The following is a 16344-nucleotide window of genomic DNA, read 5'->3' as shown; positions in this document are numbered from 1 at the left end:
CATCTATACAAAAAAATTTTTTAATCAGCCGGGCATGGTGGCACACACCTGCAGTTCCAGCTACTCAGGAGGCTGGGGTGGGAGAGTCACTTGAGCCTGGGAGGTCAAGGTTGCAATGAACTAATGATTGACTGAGTCCCTGCACTCTAGCCTTGCTGACAGAGTGAGACCCCAACCCCACAACCCACCCCCCCCCAAAAAAAATAGGGCCAGGCACAGTGGCTCACACCTGTAATGCCAACACTTTGGGAGGCCGAAGCAGGCGGATCACCTGAGGTTAGGAGTCCGAGCCTAGCTTGGCCAACATGGTGAAACCCTGCCTCTACTGAAAATACAAAAATTAGGCGGATGTGGTGGTGGGCACCTGTAATCTCAGCTACTTGGGAGGCTGAGACACGAGACTCACTTGAATCCGGGAGGCGGAGGTTGCAGTGAGCCAAGATCATGCCATTGCACTCCAGCATGGGCGACAAGTGAAACTCCATACCATCCCCCCCAAAAAAAAAAAAGCCAGAGACTTCAAAAATAAGTAGAATGATTCCAGACAACCTAGAAGGAGGGAATAGCTTCCTCTCACTCTCACTGGGAAATATGCAGAGATAAGATAATTGTCTTTATGACTCCGAAAATGCTTAAGACACGAACAACATGTAAACAAATAACTCCTACCAGAGCTTCTGAATTCACACATGATCCCATTTCATCCTTGCAAGAACACTGGGCAATAGATAATATCTTAAAATTTCCATTTTACAAATAAAAAATTCCCAGCCAGACGTGGCAGTTCACACCTGCCATCCCACCACTTTAGGAGAGCAAGACGGAAGGATCACTTGGAACCAGGAGTTCGAGACCAGCCTGGGCAACAAAGCGAGACTCTGTTTCTATAAATTTTTTTTTTTTTTTTTTTTTGAGGTGAAGTCTTGCTGTGTTACCCAGGCTGGGGTGCAGTGGTGCGATCTCGGCTCACTGCAACCTGTGCTTCCTGTGTTAAAGTGATTCTCCTGCCTCAGTCTCCTGTGTTGCTGGGACTACAGGCGTGTGTCACCACACCTGGCTATCTATTAATGTTTTTTTAAATTAAACTTCAAAATAAAGGCCTGGCATGGTGGCTCACACCTGTAATCCCATCACTTTGGGCTGAGGTAGGCGGATCACCTGACGTGAGGAGTTCGAGCCCAGCCTGGCCAACATGGTGAAACCCCGTCTCTACAAAAAATACTTTAAAAATTAGCCAGGTGTGGTGGTGGGTGCCTGTAGTCCCACCTACTCGGGAGGCTGAGCCAGGAGAATCGCTTGAACATGGGAGGCAGAGGTTGCAGTGAGTCAAGATGATGCCACTGCACTCCAGCCTGGGCGATGGAAGGAGACCCCGTCTCAAAAATAAATAAATAAATAAATAAATACATACATACATACATACATACATACATAAAGATAAAAATAAAGTATTTCTTCTCATTGCCATCATGTCTGAGTCAGAGTCTCCAAAGAGCCTGAACAAATAAAAAATTTCAGACTCAGGTCAGGTGCGGTGGCTCACGCCTGTAATCACAGCACTTTGGGAGGCCAAGGCGGGCGGATCACAAGGTCAGAAGATTGAGACCATCTTGGCTAACTCGGTGAAACCCCCGTCTCTACTAAAAATACAAAAAAAAAATTAGCCCGGTGTGGTGGTGGGTGCCTGTAGTCCCAGCTACTCGGGAGGCTGAGGCAGGAGAATGGCATTAACCCAGGAGGCAAAGCTTGGAGTGAGCCAAGATTGCACCACTGCACTCCAGCCTGGGCCGCAGAGCGAGACATCGTTTCAAAAAAAAAAAAATTCCAGACTCAGAGAGGTTACTCGAGCTTACCTGCCTTGGATGTGACACCAACCACAGAGGGGTTGAGGGGTCTGGAAAGAACCTTGCACTCCTGCTAAGATCACCAAGCTCTGCTTCCAATACTGCCTTCTTCCAACATCTCAAAGGGCTTATGAGGACCGTCCTAAGAAGGAGGCTGTAACTGACAGCTATTATCCACCTCCCCCAAGAGGACCAGCATGGAGAATAAGCTCATCAAGGCCAATGCCCTTGTTTTAGATGCCTTCCAGATTATTCCAGGATCTCATCTCGGATAAGTGTCTATCTTAAGCTCTCTCTCCTGTTCACCGTCTAACGTCTCCCATGCACTGCACCCTCTAACTCAGGGCCTGACAGCTGTAAGATCCCTAAATCCCCATCCTGTTCTGTAAGCAGCCCTTCAATTTCTACTTCACTGAAACATGACTATTCCCTCAGGACACTGCTTCCCTAAAGCACTGTGAATAGTGGTCTTTTTCTGTCCCATGCAAGCCCCCATAAACCACGCTCTACTGTCTTAGAGAAGGAACACTAATTGCCGCATCAAGACTATTGTTACTCTCATTTCCGTTTTGTTTTTGTTTGTTTCTTTCGAGACAGGCTGTTGTTCTGTCATCCAGGCTGGACTGCAATAGTGCAATCATAGCTCACTGATCCTCGGACTCCTGGGCTCAAACAATCCTCCTGCCTCAGCCTCCTGAGTAGCTGGGACTACAGGTGCACATCACCATGTCCGGCTAATTTTTACTTTTGTAAAGATGGGGTCTCACTCTATTGCCCAGGATGATCTCAAACTCCTGGCTTCAAGCCATCTTCCCACCTCCACTTCCTAAAGTGTTGGGATTACAGTTATAAGCCACTGTGCCCAGCCCAGACTCATTTATCTAATTACTGACTTGACATCTCTACTTGAAGGTGTACTTAGCAATTGTTTTTTGTTTTTTGATTTTTGTTTTTGAGACACAGTCTCACTCTGTTGCCCAGCCTGGAGTGCAGTGGCATGATCTTGGCTCACTGCAACCTCCCCCTCCTGGGTTCAAGCAATTCTTGTGCCTCAGCCTCCCTAGTAGCTGGGATTACAGGCATGCACCACCATGCCCAGCTAATTTTTGTATTTTTAGTAGAGACGGGTTTCACCATGTTGGCCAGACCGGTCTCGAACTCCTGACCTCAAGTGATCTGTCTGCCTCGGCCTCCCAAAGTGCTGGGATTACAGGCGTGAGCCACTGCGCCCGGCCAGCAATTATTTTAAGAGTAGGGATCTTGCTATGTTGCCAAGGCTGGTCTTGAGCTCCTGGCCTCAAGCAATGCTCCCGCCTTGGCCTCCTAAAGCGCTGGGATTATAGACATGAGCCCCTGTGCCCAGCAGGAGCAGTTTTTTAGTCAGTTATTCACTTGCCCACTAAAACCTAAACTTCCTGAGGCCAGGAACACATTGTACTTTTTTTTTTTTTTTTTTTTCTCTGAGATGGAGTGCAGCTCTGTTGCCCAGGCTGGAGTGCAGTGGCGCCATCTTGGCTCACTACAGTCGCTGCCTCCCAGGTTCAAGCGATTTTCCTGCCTCAGCCTCCTGCGTAGCTGGGATTACAGGCATCCGCCACCACACCCGGTTAATTTTTTTATTTTTGGTAGTGACGGGGTTTCACCACGTTGGCCAGGCTAGTCTCCAACGTCTGACCTCAAGTTATCCGCCCGCCTCGGCCTCCCAAAGTGATGGGATTACAGGCGTGAGCCACTGTGCCCAGCCACGGGACCCACTTTACTCTTAATTTCCCCAAATCCTAGAACAGTGCGTGGCCCACAGGAAATCCACAGAATATATCTGCAGAATGAATGAATGGCTTGCCAAAAGAATTAGGGCAAATAAGTAGATATCGAGTAAACGTCCACAACCACCTACCCCATACCCTTTTAAGCTCTAGGGAGATGGCGGCTCCTGTGGGGTCCGGGATGGGGGTCTCCGTTCCTTTCATCCTTCCGCCTCGTGGGGGAGTCAAGTCTCCGCAGGCGGAGAGCCCGGATGCAGGCGCGGCTAGGCGGCCCTCTCTGTGGTGAGCCCCCGGGTCCCTCCTCCACAGCACCCGGAGTGCCTCTATGGTTCTTCCTGTCCTTAGTCGGGAGGGGGCGCTGTGCGCAGGCGCGAGGTGACGCCGCGGCAGGACCGGAAGGAGTGTAGCGGCTGCCTCAGCGGCAGCGACGGAGCTCGCAGCTGTGGCTTCTGAAGAGTAGGCGGCGCGGTACCGAAGGCCGCCGAACCCGCCTGGCTAGCCGGCGAGTTGCGTGGCGAGTGAGTGTCGGTCGCGGGGCGCGCTTGAGCTCCTGGGCGGGTCTGTGAGGCGAGGCGGCCTCTCTGCGGGACGCCTCCGTGGAGCTCCGGGGGTGGGGGCGGGGGCGCGGGCCGTGAGGGCCGCCGAGCTGAGGGGCGCGGGCCGAGGCCCGGGCGGGATCGGGCCAAAGGACTGGGCTGGGCGTCTCGAGCCCCGTGCGGAGGCGAGGCGGGAGCGACAAAGGCGCTGAGCGACTGGGCGACCCCCTCCCGCCTCTTCGCGAAGTTTCGCGGGCCGGCCCTTTGGGTCAGCTGCGCGAGGGCGATAGCCCGGGAGACCGCGCTTCCCTCCCCCGGGCCCGAGGTCGCCGCGGAGGCGGGGTCCGTGCACCCGAGCGCGGCCTGGAGAAGCGGCGGGAGGCGGCCGGTCCCTGTGAACCCCAGCCCAGGCGGGCGGCGTTTTTCCACCTCTCCCCTCACATCTGGAGCGGGTGTTGTTCCGCGAAAGTTGGCGACTGTCACCGGGCACTCGCGAGGGCGCCGCAAGTGCGTCAAACCCTTCTGCGGGGCGCTGGGGGCTGGCCCGGCTCGGGTGCCCGGGCGCTGGGCAGGGAGCGAGGCCGCTGTCCCCGCGTCGAGGTGGCCCGGCTCCCGGTGTAACGGGACCCAGGGATCCAAGACTTTGGGCCACTTGCAACCAATCCGGGAGCGTGCGCGGCGTGCGGGTTACAGAAATTTCTGACAAATCTGCCAGGGCTCTGTGCGTCCCTGAGGGCCTGGTTAGCAGTTGTCCCCGGTACTTCGATCGTGCAAAAAGAACGTTCTTTTTTCTGTTCTTTTTTTTTTTTTTTTTTTTTTTTGAGACGAAGTCTTGCTCTGTTGCCCAGGCTGGAGTGCAGTGACGCGATCTCTGCTCACTGCAACCTCCGCCTCCCTGCGTCAAGGAATTCTGCCTCAGCCTCACAGGGATTGCTTCAGCTGGGATTCCAGGCATGTGCCACCACACCTGGCTAATTTTTGTATTTGTAGTAGAGACAGGATTTCACCATGTTGGCCAGGCTGGTCTCGAACTTCTGACCTCAGGTGATCCCTTCTTTGGCCTCCCAAAGTGCTACATAGTCTTTTCAAAAAACGTGTCAGCTGTGTTCTCCCTGGGCCCTTGGGCCCTTCAGTAAGAAGCGCCCTGGCTGAAAACCCACACGTTTACCTACAGAGGAAGCACTGTGATGTAAGGGTGAGCAGGGCAGAGGGCCTCACCGTGGCCCTCACACACACCTGGCTCCAGCTTGGCCAGGCCATTTTGCGCTCGTGGGCCTGTGCCTCACCTCAAAAATGGGGTTTCTTCCCTTATGAAGAAGACCCATGAATTAATAATGGAATTTCCAGGAATGCTAAAAACTAAGTTTGGTGTATTGTTTTCAAGCTGTTACTCCTGGAAGGGGCTGGGTTGGCATTGTTTTAGAGGTTAGGAGCCAAACATAGCTCATCTATTCTCCAGCTGTTTTTAATCCTCCAGCTTCCTGCAATAGTCAGGCACAAGGTCTTAGAAAAATGGGTTTGTGCTGCTGTATGTTTTGGTGGGCAATAGGAACACTAATATGTATCACCTTTGTTTACTGAATGGGATGCAGGTGGGGGACCAGAGCACATCCGCGTCCCTCGGAAATGGTGGCGTTTAAATGTAATATGTCTCTTCAGTTCCTCTCTGCCCCACCCACCCCAGCCCATTGATTGAGCTTTTTTTTTGGGGGGGGGGGGGAGACGGAGTCTGGCTCTGTTCAGGCTAAAGTGCAGTGGTGTGATCTCTGCCCACTGCAACCTCCACCTCTCAGGTTCGAGTGATTCTCCTGCCTCAGCGTCCCGAGTAGCTGGGATTACAGGCGTGCGCCACTACGGCCGTCCAAGTTTTTTTTTTTTTTTTTGAGACGGAGTCTCGCTCTGTCGCCCAGGCTGGAGTGCAATGGCCGGATCTCGGCTCACTGCAAGCTCCGCCTCCCGGGTTCACGCCATTCTCCTGCCTCAGACTCCCGAGTAGCTGGGACTACAGGCGCCCGCCACCTCGTCGGGCTAGTTTTTTGTTTTTTTTTTTGTTTTGTTTTGTTTTGTTTTGTTTTTTGAGACGGAGTCTTGCTTTGTCACCCAGGCTAGAGTGCAGTGGCCGGATCTCAGCTCACTGCAAGCTCCGCCTCCCAGGTTCACGCCATTCTCCTGGCTCAGCCTCCCGCGTAGCTGGGACTACAGGCGCCTGCCACCTCGCCCGGCTAGTTTTTTGTGTTTTTAGTAGAGACGGCGTTTCACCATGTTAGCCAGGATGGTCTCGATCTCCTGACCTCGTGATCCGCCCGTCTCGGCCTCCCAAAGTGCTGGGATTACAGGCTTGAGCCACCGCGCCCGGCCTGTTTTTTGTATTTTTTAGTAGAGACGGGGTTTCACCGTGTTAGCCACGATGGTCTCGATCTCCTGACCTCGTGATCCGCCCGTCTCGGCCTCCCAAAGTGCTGGCTTGAGCCACGGCGCCCGGCCTTTTTTTTTTTTTTTTTTTTTTTTTTAAGAGACGGAGTCTGGCTCTGCTGCCCAACTCCTGGGTTTAAGTGACCTTCGGCCTCCCAAAGCGCAAGAATTACAGGCTTGAGCCACCGTGCTCTTGCAGAACATTCTTTACACGCTGAGAAGGGAGAGAGGAACGGGAAGATTTTATGAAACATCTCAATTTAGTCTGCTTGCTTTGAGGAAGAAGGCTAATAAATGGCCTGGCTTTGCCTTGATTTTGTATTTCATAATTTATTGCGCCTGGGGTATGGGGAGTAGTGGTGGGTTTCAGGAAATGCCTGGAGAGTCTAGGCCAGATTTTGCACCCCCTGGCAAACCTCGTTGGAGGCTTTAGATTTTTACCCTGATTAGAGAAGCAGCAGCTAATAGAAGAGAACCCCTGAAGCCCTGGTGGAGAAATCTTAAAGAAGGGTTAGGTGTGAGTGAGACAGACTAAAAGTTAATGAATAGAGTAGTTGAGAGAGCTGGTGTTTGCTAGCGGTCCCTCTGTCACTAACTCTACTACGAGCTACTATTTAATGTGTTTACAGAATTATAGGCTCTCCTATATTTTAGATCTTTAGAGACATAATTCATTCTCATACCTGATGTCATCATTATAGCTGCATTATTGTCCAAGATAATAACGTAGCCGGGCATGGTGTGGCTTATGCCTGTAATCCCAGCACTTTAGGGGGCTGAGGCGGGCGGATCACCTGAGGTCAGGAGTTCGAGACCAGCCTGGCCAACATGATGAAACCCTGTCTCTACTAAAAATACAAAAGTTAGCCAGATGTGGTGGCGCATGCTTGTAATCCCAGCTACTCGGGAGGCTGAGGCAGGAGAATCTCATGAACCCGGGAGGCAGAGATTGCAGTGATCCGAGATCGTGCTATTGCGCTCCAGCCTGGCTGACAGAGCGAGACTCCGTCTCAAAAATAGTAATAAAATTTAAAAAAGAAACTGAGGTGCTGAAAAATATCTAGTCTCAAAACTTGTAAGGGTCAGCTTGGAACTTGAACTCAGTTTGGACCCAGAGTTCGTGCCAGTAATTATCCTGCTATAATTAGTGAGTGCTATTTATTCTGAAAGTACATCTACTATTGAAGAGCATCTACTATGTGCCATCCAGTGTGCTACGTCCTGGGGCTTTGGGATCAAGTAACACTTTGGTTCTGCCTTCTTGGAACTTAAGTTTTAGCAGAGGAGACTGAAATTACACAGTTTCCTAAATAAGTATATGAAATTATTGTTGTAAGTACTTTGAAGAAATGAGGTACGTTGTGTGATTGAACTAGGGAGGAACATCTAGGGGATAGTCAGGAACAGTTTTTCTCTGAGGAGAAAGCAAAGAACCGAATAGAGTTAATTTGGTCCAAGAGACAGTGAAGAAGAGTAGTCCAGCTGGGGAAGAGCCTGCAGTGGAAGGAAGAAGCAAATCGTGGAACTGAACCATTGCTACTACGGAGTGGTGAATGCGGGGGGAAAAGGTAAGGCCCGCTATGTCAGCAAGGTCAGGTGATGGTAGCGTTTTGTAGGCCATGGTAAGGATTTTGGTTCCACCACGGTGAGATTTGTGGTTGGAGCCTGCAAGGCAGTACTTGGGCTAGAAGCAGAAGCATGTCCTTTGGTCACAGAAGATTCAGTTCTAAAAAGATCATTGAAAACATTGATTTTACCCTCCACCCATGAGGATGAAGAAAATCTTGATGTTTTATGTTAAACTGTTTAGCCCGCCCACTGAAGATATTGAGTTTAATTTTTGATTTAAAACCTTTCCTATTGTAAAAATGCACTGATAATAGGATTCTTAGAATTTTTAAACTCTAGACTAATTGTTTGCATATTTATATCCATAATCATGGATGTTATTTTACTGTAGTTATTTTGTCCACTTATTAAAGTTAACACAATTTTCATTTTCTTTCTCTGAACTCATCATCTGCTTTGTTCTTCCTTAATAGCATCACCATCCTATGGTCACCTGATCTCAGCATCTAGGTCAACTTTGATTCCTTCTTCTTGCCCTGATGGCCAATGACATACACAGATCCCATCGACTCTAACTCTGCAATCAGTGTCTTGTATTGTTTTCCTCCCTGTAGATACTGTTTTCCTCCCCCTAGGTACTGTTGGCTCTTGTTTCCTGGGTTTCCTGGCACCAGTTGTCTCCTACAGGCCATCTTACGCATTGCAGCCAGGTTGATTTTTCTAAAGCACAGCTGTCATTGCGTTGCTTCCCGTTGGCTAGAAAATAAAATCTGAGCTCTGTTTCAGTTATCTGTTGATGCATAACAAACCACCTGGATACTCACTGGCTTCATAGAGTAATTTTGTTTGTTGACAGTTTTATGAGTCAGGAGAATTGGGAAGTGCTGACCTGGGCCATTTTTCTCTGGTCCACATGCTATCCTTAGAGGTGGCCAGTGCTGGAGCATCCGCTTCCATAATGGCTTCTTCGTTCACATGCCTTGTCAAAGACGGCTGGAAGACTGGTCTCAGCTGGCTCTTTCCCTCCGCATGTAGTGTCAGGGCTTTCTGTGTGATCTCTCAGCAGGGTTTTCAGACTTTTTACCTGATGTCTCTGGGCCCAGGAACCCTAAGTGAAAGCTGCTGTGCCTTTTGTTTTCTTTCTTTCTCTTTTTTCTTTTCTTTCTTTCTTTCTTTTTTTTTTTTTTTTGAGACAGAGTCTCCTTCTGTCGCACAGGCTGGAGTGCAGTGGCACAATATCAGCTCACTGCAACCTCTGCCTTCTGGGTTCAAGCAATTCTTGTGCCTCACTTTCCAGAGTAATTGGGATTACAGGCGTGTGCCGTCGCACCCAGCTAATTTTTGTATTTTTTTAGTAGAGTTGGGGGCTGCTGTGCTTTTAAAGGATAAGCCCAAATCTGACACAGCTCTCACTTTGGCTTGATATGGCTATTCTTGCTCAACCTTCCCTGGCTACCTGCCCTTCCCCTATAGTCTCTTTATTGCTCTAGTAACTTTATTCTCTGATTGATGGGGCTCTGAGTTCTTTGAAACAAAAATCCATGTGAGAGTTTCTTTTTTTTCTTTTTTTTTTTTTGAGACGGAGTCTCGCTCTGTCGCCCAGGCTGGAGTGCAGTGGCCAGATCTCAGCTCACTGCAAGCTCCGCCTCCCGGGTTCCTGCCATTCTCCTGCCTCAGCCTCCCGAGTAGCTGGGACCACAGGCGCCGCCACCTCGCCCGGCTAATTTTTTGTATTTTTAGTAGAGACGGGGTTTCGCCGTGTTAGCCAGGATGGTCTCGATCTCCTGACCTTGTGATCCGCCCGTCTCGGCCTCCCAAAGTGCTGGGATTACAGGCTTGAGCCACCGCGCCCGGCCGAGAGTTTCTTTTGATGTATTCCCGATGATGCATAACCAATTCTTGTTATATAAAATGCTGTAGTACAGTCAGCTCTCCGTATCCACAGCTTTCACATCTGGATATGGGGATCTGACAGTAAACTTTTTCTGTATTGATTTAATATTGATTATATTAGTACAGACTTAGGATGGATATCCAAAGAATGGTTAGGATGAGCAAATGGTATTTGAATGAAAAACAATCGTTTATAGGCATTTTTAAAAACATGCTAGGAAGAGGTATTGTGGAGGCCTGGTATGACATGGGCATGTCATCTTCCCGCCTGTGACTAGCTCTGCTTTGCCCACTTTTTCTTTTCTTTCTTTTTTGAGACGGAGTCTCTCTGTCACCCAGGATGGAGTGCAGTGACACAGTCTAGGCTCACTGCAACCTCTGCATCCTGGGTTCAAGCAATTCTCCTGCCTCAGCCTCCTGAGTAGCTGGGACTATAGGCACCTGCAACCACGCTTGACTGGTTTTTGTATTTTTAGTAAAGACGGGGTTTCACCATGGTGGCCAGGCTGGTCTCGAACTCCTGACCTCAAATAATTCACCCACCTCGGCCTCTCAAAGTTTTGGGAATACAGGTGTGAGCCACCATGCCTGGCCTGCTTTGCCCACTTTTTTCTGGAAAGTCAAAGGGATTAACTCATTAAATTTGAAAGTCTTTAATAACCCCCAAATCTGTTGCAGAAGTGGCAGACATATTTACAGAAAGTATTCTGGAGAGCCAGGGGCACTACAGAGCCCCAGGATCATGCAGTACTAGTTTAGGAGCATATACATAAGGAAAAATGGAGAAGCAACCTGAATAGAACAAGGAGAAGAAAATGATTTGTAGAAGACAGACTTAAGCATTCTGGTCACGAGGCAGTGAAGGTGAGATTTTGAAAACCAGAAAATTGGGTGAGAGAACCATGAGTGATTCTCTTTTCTTCTTGACTTCCTTGTTTTCCATATTATCTGTAATGGGCAATGCTTGATAACTGAAGAAAATCCTAATTGTTGCCTAGGCCATGTTTCCTGACTCTGGTTCTATAGCCACGATGAATAACAGCTCCAGTCTTTGACAGAGGAAGAAGGTTTCGGAGCCACTCATTCAACAACTGTGCTAGGCATTGAAAATACAACTATAAATAAGAAAAGAGGCCAGGCACGGTGGCTTTTGCCTGTAATCTCACCACTTTGATGAGTGTCGGGGCGGGGGGGGTGGATCACCTGAGGTCAGGAGTTCAAGACCAGCATAAGATGGTGAAATGCCATCTCTACTAAAAATACAAAATTAGCTGGGCATGGTGGCAACATGCCTGTAATCCCAGCCACTTGGGAGGCTGAGACAGGAGAATTGCTTGAACCCTAGAGGTGGAAGTTGCAGTGAACTGAGTTTGCACCATTGCACTTCAGCCTGGGCAACAAGAGCAAAACTTCGTCTCAAAAAAAAAAAAAAGTAACTTGGAATGGGAAAATAAAGATTTTTTTTCCCCTTGAACTGTATTTTATTAATAAACACTGCATTTCCTATGTACTTGTGATTATAGTGCTCCTATTTTGATGGCATTTACCATATACAAAGTGGCTTCTCTTATTTTTCAACATAGCCTTATAATATAAGAATAGATATTGCCATTTTTCTGTTTCTCAGGTAGCAGTTAAAAAAATAACATAATGTAACACTTAGTATATGTCAGGCACTATGCTAAAACTTTATGTAATTCAACTGATTTAGTTTTTAAAAAGTTTTTATTTATTTTTATTTATTTATTTATTTATTGAGACGGAGTCTCGCTCTTTATTTATTTATTTATTTATTGAGACGGAGTCTCGCTCTGTCGCCCAGGCTGGAGTGCAGTGGCGCAATCTTGGCTCACTGCAAGCTCCGTCTCCCGGGTTCACGCCATTCTCCTGCCTCAGCTTCCCGAGTAGCTGAGACTACAGGCGCCCGCCACCACACCCGGCTAATTGTGTGTGTGTGTGTGTGTGTTTTTTTAGTAGAGACAGGGGGGTTTCACCATGTTAGCCAGGATGGTCTCAATTTCCTGATCTCGTGATCCGCCTGCCTCGGCCTCCCAAAGTGCTGGGGTTATAGGTGTGAGCCACCGCGCCAGCCAAAAGTTTTTATTTTTTTAAATTAATGAATTTTTTTGGAGGTAGGTTCTCCCTCTGCCACCTATGCTGGAGTGCAGTGGTGCTCTCATAACTCGCTTGCAGCCTTGAACTCCTGGGCTCAAAGGATCCTCTTGCCTCAGCTTCCACAGTCAAGCTGGGACTTGGGTACATGCCTGTCTACCTACCCGCAACTAATTTTAAAACAACTGCATTCTCATTTTACAAATGAGGAGATTGGCCCAGGAGATTGAACAATTTATTTGGAGCCACTAATTGACTAAATGGTGAAACCAAGATTTAAACATAGGCAGTATGATCGGAAGCCCAGATGAAGAGACTGAGTGTCAGAGAGTTACATGACCTGATACAGAGACTTGCATTTAGTCAAGAGGAGAAATTCCATCATCAGACTTCTTTTCTTCTCACAAGTTGGGGCCACTGGTGTGCCACTCATGAGGACTTTTTTAAACCGTTACTAGTAATCTGCTTAACTACAAGCCTGACATTTCAACTAAATTAGCTGTAAAATGACCCACATCTCCCTTTGATTTCCAGTGTAAAATTGAAGGAAGCCAGTTGTGGCCAAAGGAAAGATAAGAAATTTGGCTTGAGGCCAAGCGCGGTGACTCACGCGTGTTGTCCCAGGACTTTGGGAGGCCAAGGCAGGCAGATCACCTGAAGTCAAGAGTTCAAGATCAGCCTGGCCAACATGGCAAAACCACTTCTCTACTAAAAATACAAAAATTAACCAGTATGGTGGCACGCATGTGTCGTCCCAGCTACTCAGGGAGGCTGAGGCAGGAGACTTGCTTGAACCTGGGAAATGGAGGTTTCAGTGAGCTGAGATCGTGCCACTGCACTCCAGTTTGGGTGACAAAGCAAGACTCTGTCTGAAAAAAAAGAAAAGACATTTGGCTTGAAAATAGTGTTCAAAATACTTTTTAAAAATCTGACTGGGCACGGTGGCTCACGCCTGTAATCCCAGCACTTTGGGAGGCCAAGATTGGCAAATCACGAGGTCAGGAGTTTGAGACCAGCCTGGCCAACATGGTGAAATGCTATCTCTACTAAAAATACAAAAAACTAGCGGGTGTGGTGGTGGGCACCTGTAATCCCAGCTACTCAGGAGGCTGAGGCAGGAGAATCGCTTGAACCCAGGAGGCAGGGGTTGCAGTGAGCTGAGACTGCACCACTGCACTCCAGCCCAGGTGACAGTGGGAGACTCCATCTCAAAACAAAAAAATCTTATTTGGGGAAAAAAAGAACTTAAATTAGATGCAGTTCAAATTTGATACCAGAACTGTTCTTTTAAGTATCATGCTACTTATAAATAACATCAGTATCATTATTTCAAATGAGAGACCCGAACTTAGGCTGGTATATGTCAGTTTTAAAAATGGGAATACCTGGGGCCAGGCATGGTGGCTCATGCCTGTAATCCCAGCACTTTGGAAGGCTGAGGCGGGATCACCAGAGGTCAGGAGTTCGAGACTAGCCTGGCCAACGTGGTGAAACCCTGTGTCTACTAAGAAATACAAAATTTTGCCAGGCATGGTGGCATATGCCTGTAATCCCAGCTACTCTGGAGGGTGAGGCAGGAGAATCGCTTGAACCCTGGATGCAGAGGTTGCAGTGAGCCGAGATCATGCCATTGCACTCTAGCCTGGACGACAAGAGCGAAACTGTCTAAAAAAGAAAAAAGGAATACCTTTGTTCATTTATCAATGCCAGAAAGTTCTGTTGTAAAACTTTGCTAACCTGGTTTTGGTATCTATCTATTTTGATGGTATCTATAACTTCACATTTTATAAGTTGAGAAAATACTGATATTATCTGACTATTAATTCTTTGTAGACGTTTAATGAGAAGCCCCAATCTGGGGCTTACTGCCTCTGGAGAGGCACAGTGCTTTCTCCTAGGAAGGCAAAGAAAATTGAGATTTTCTCAGAGAGGAAGAAAAGGATTGAATTGCTTAAACCTGGGAGATGGAAGTTGCAGTAAGCTGAGATCACACCACTGCACTCCAGCCTCAGTGACAGAGCAAGAAGCACATTTAAATTTTGTGTTTACCGTAATTTGGTGTTTGTGGAGATTCTTTCTCGTCTAGTTTTTTTGTAACTGTTGTCCATGGAATTTTTTCTGTTACTATGTGACAATTTGAGGCTATGCAAAGACTATTCTGCTGTTACTACCACTGTCTTCCCAGAATTTCCTTGTGGTTTTGTTTTATTTTATTTTTTATTTTATTTTATTTTTTTGAGACAGAGTTTCATTCTTGTTGCCTAGGCTGGAGTGCAATGGCTCCATCTCGGCTCACCGCAACCTCCATCTCCCCAGTTCAAGCGATTCTCGTAGCTGGGATTACAAGCGTGCGCCACCACGCCCAGCTAATTTTTGTGTTTTTAGTAGAGACGGTTTCACCGGGTTGGCCGGGCTGGTCTCAAACTCCTGAGCTCAGGTGATCCACCCGCCTCAGCCTCCCAAAGTGCTGGGATTACAGGCATGAGCCACTGGGCCTGGCCTTTTGTTTTGTTTTTTTTTTTGCCCTAATAGAGACAAGATCTCACTATATTTCCCAGGCTGGTCTTAAACTCCTGGGCTCAAGTGATCCTCCTGCTTCAGCCTCCCAAAGTGCTAGGATTACAGACATGAGCTACCGCACCTGGAAATTTTTTTTTTTTTTTTTTAATCAAAGTCTGGACGTTATGACTGAAAAAACTGAAGGTTCCAAATGATACTCCTCCATTGTGGTTTAAGTTTTTTAGGTGTGCAAATTAGAGTACCGGCAGATCATCTTGATCCTGTCATGGTTTGGTCTGTATTAAGTCTATTTTCATTTTGCTCTTAACCTTTAAGATTTGGCTTTCCTAGGATCTCAGATGAAAGCTCGGTGTTTACCAGCACTCCTCCACTTTAGTTGGACTTGACCTTTAATCTCTCTCAACAGGCTGGGAGTGGTGGCTTATGCCTGTAATCCCAGTACTTTGGGAGGCCAAAGCAGGTGCATCACCTGAGGTCAGGAGTTCGAGACCAGCCTGGCCAACATAACAAAATCCCCTCTGTACTGAAAATACAAAAATTAACTGGGCATGGTGGTGCGTGCCTGTAGTCCCTGCTACTTGGGAGGCTGAGGCAGGAAACTGGCTTGAACCCAGGAGGCGGAGGTTGCGGTGAGCCAAGATTGCACCATTACTGCAGCCTGGATGGCAAAGCAAAACTCCATCTCAAAAAAAAAAAAACCCCTCTCAACAATACATGTTTGCTGAGATCTCTGCTCAGCTCTTTAGCTTTTCTGCTATTGGATTTTGGGGAGTCTAGTCCTGCATGTATGTAGCATAGGTCAGCAACTTAGTCGGGGGGGTGAGGAGGTTATTATTCTGGTTTTTGGAGATTTCTTTCTCAGTGGATTTTTCCTTGCTAGAATTTTGTCCCTTAAGTCTCAGCTACTTTGGCAGCCCCAAACTCCGACCTTCAACTCCTCAGCCCATTGAAATTGCTGTTTCTGCCTCAGGTCCATTTTTTCACAGTTAAGATTTGGGAAGTGCCTTCAGGAGACAAAAAATGCAGGATAAATGTGTCCTGTCCTAATGTGCTTCTCATTTTTCACGGATCAGAGCCCCTGAAATCCTGCCAGCTGGGTTTTCTCCATTGCCTTCAAAGATGTGTTTTATATATTTGGTCTTTTTATAGTGGATTTGTAAGAAGAGGCAAAGAGTTGGTCCACTACAGGCTATTAATACTTTGTCATGGCCAGAATCAAAATCTCTGTAAAGTAAGGTGAATAATCATGCCAGGATTATAGGGATGTTGTTAGGATTAGATGTGTTATGCATGTAAAGGGATAAGAAAAATGGCTCATACATAGCAGCATCCTCATTTTGGCTTGTAATTTTATGCTGTCTGTTAGCTTCTGGAACAAGACCCAAGGACATTATCATTGTACAACTATCTGGTGAATATCAGTCTCTAAACATACACACTCTAAACATACATATGCACCCTCTATAGTTGTATAGCATTTTAATTTCACCTTTTAAACATTTTTTAAAAGTTGTGCCACAGACATTCGTTTCCTGAAATTAAGACCCTGTGTCATTATTTTCTGTGCTATATGTGTTGTTTCTGTAATTCCACCTGTATTAGTCAGCTCAAGCCAGCTGATACCATAGACTAACAAAATAGCATCAACTGGGTGACATTTAAAACAAATTTATTTTCTCACAGTTCTGGAAT

At 47.4% G+C, this 16344-nt stretch overlaps 1 protein-coding gene across 9 annotated transcripts in view; it reads left to right on the top strand.

Annotated features, from left to right (window-relative positions):
* The first annotated feature begins 4004 nt into the window (after positions 1-4004).
* The window catches only part of RNF216 (ring finger protein 216), a 165076-nt gene continuing 152736 nt past the window's right edge, over positions 4005-16344 (top strand). For all 9 annotated transcript variants that reach the window (XM_077996128.1, XM_015133227.3, XM_077996126.1 and 6 more), the window contains exon 1: positions 4005-4128. The gene's annotated coding sequence lies outside the window, so the exon portion shown is untranslated. The remainder of the gene's footprint in view (positions 4129-16344) is intronic.

The sequence above is a fragment of the Macaca mulatta genome, chromosome 3 (assembly GCF_049350105.2).
Source record: "Macaca mulatta isolate MMU2019108-1 chromosome 3, T2T-MMU8v2.0, whole genome shotgun sequence".
In the NCBI taxonomy this organism is placed as follows: Eukaryota; Metazoa; Chordata; class Mammalia; order Primates; family Cercopithecidae; genus Macaca; species Macaca mulatta.
Note: the sequence above shows the minus strand (reverse complement) of the source record. Positions and strands in the feature narration are given on the sequence as shown.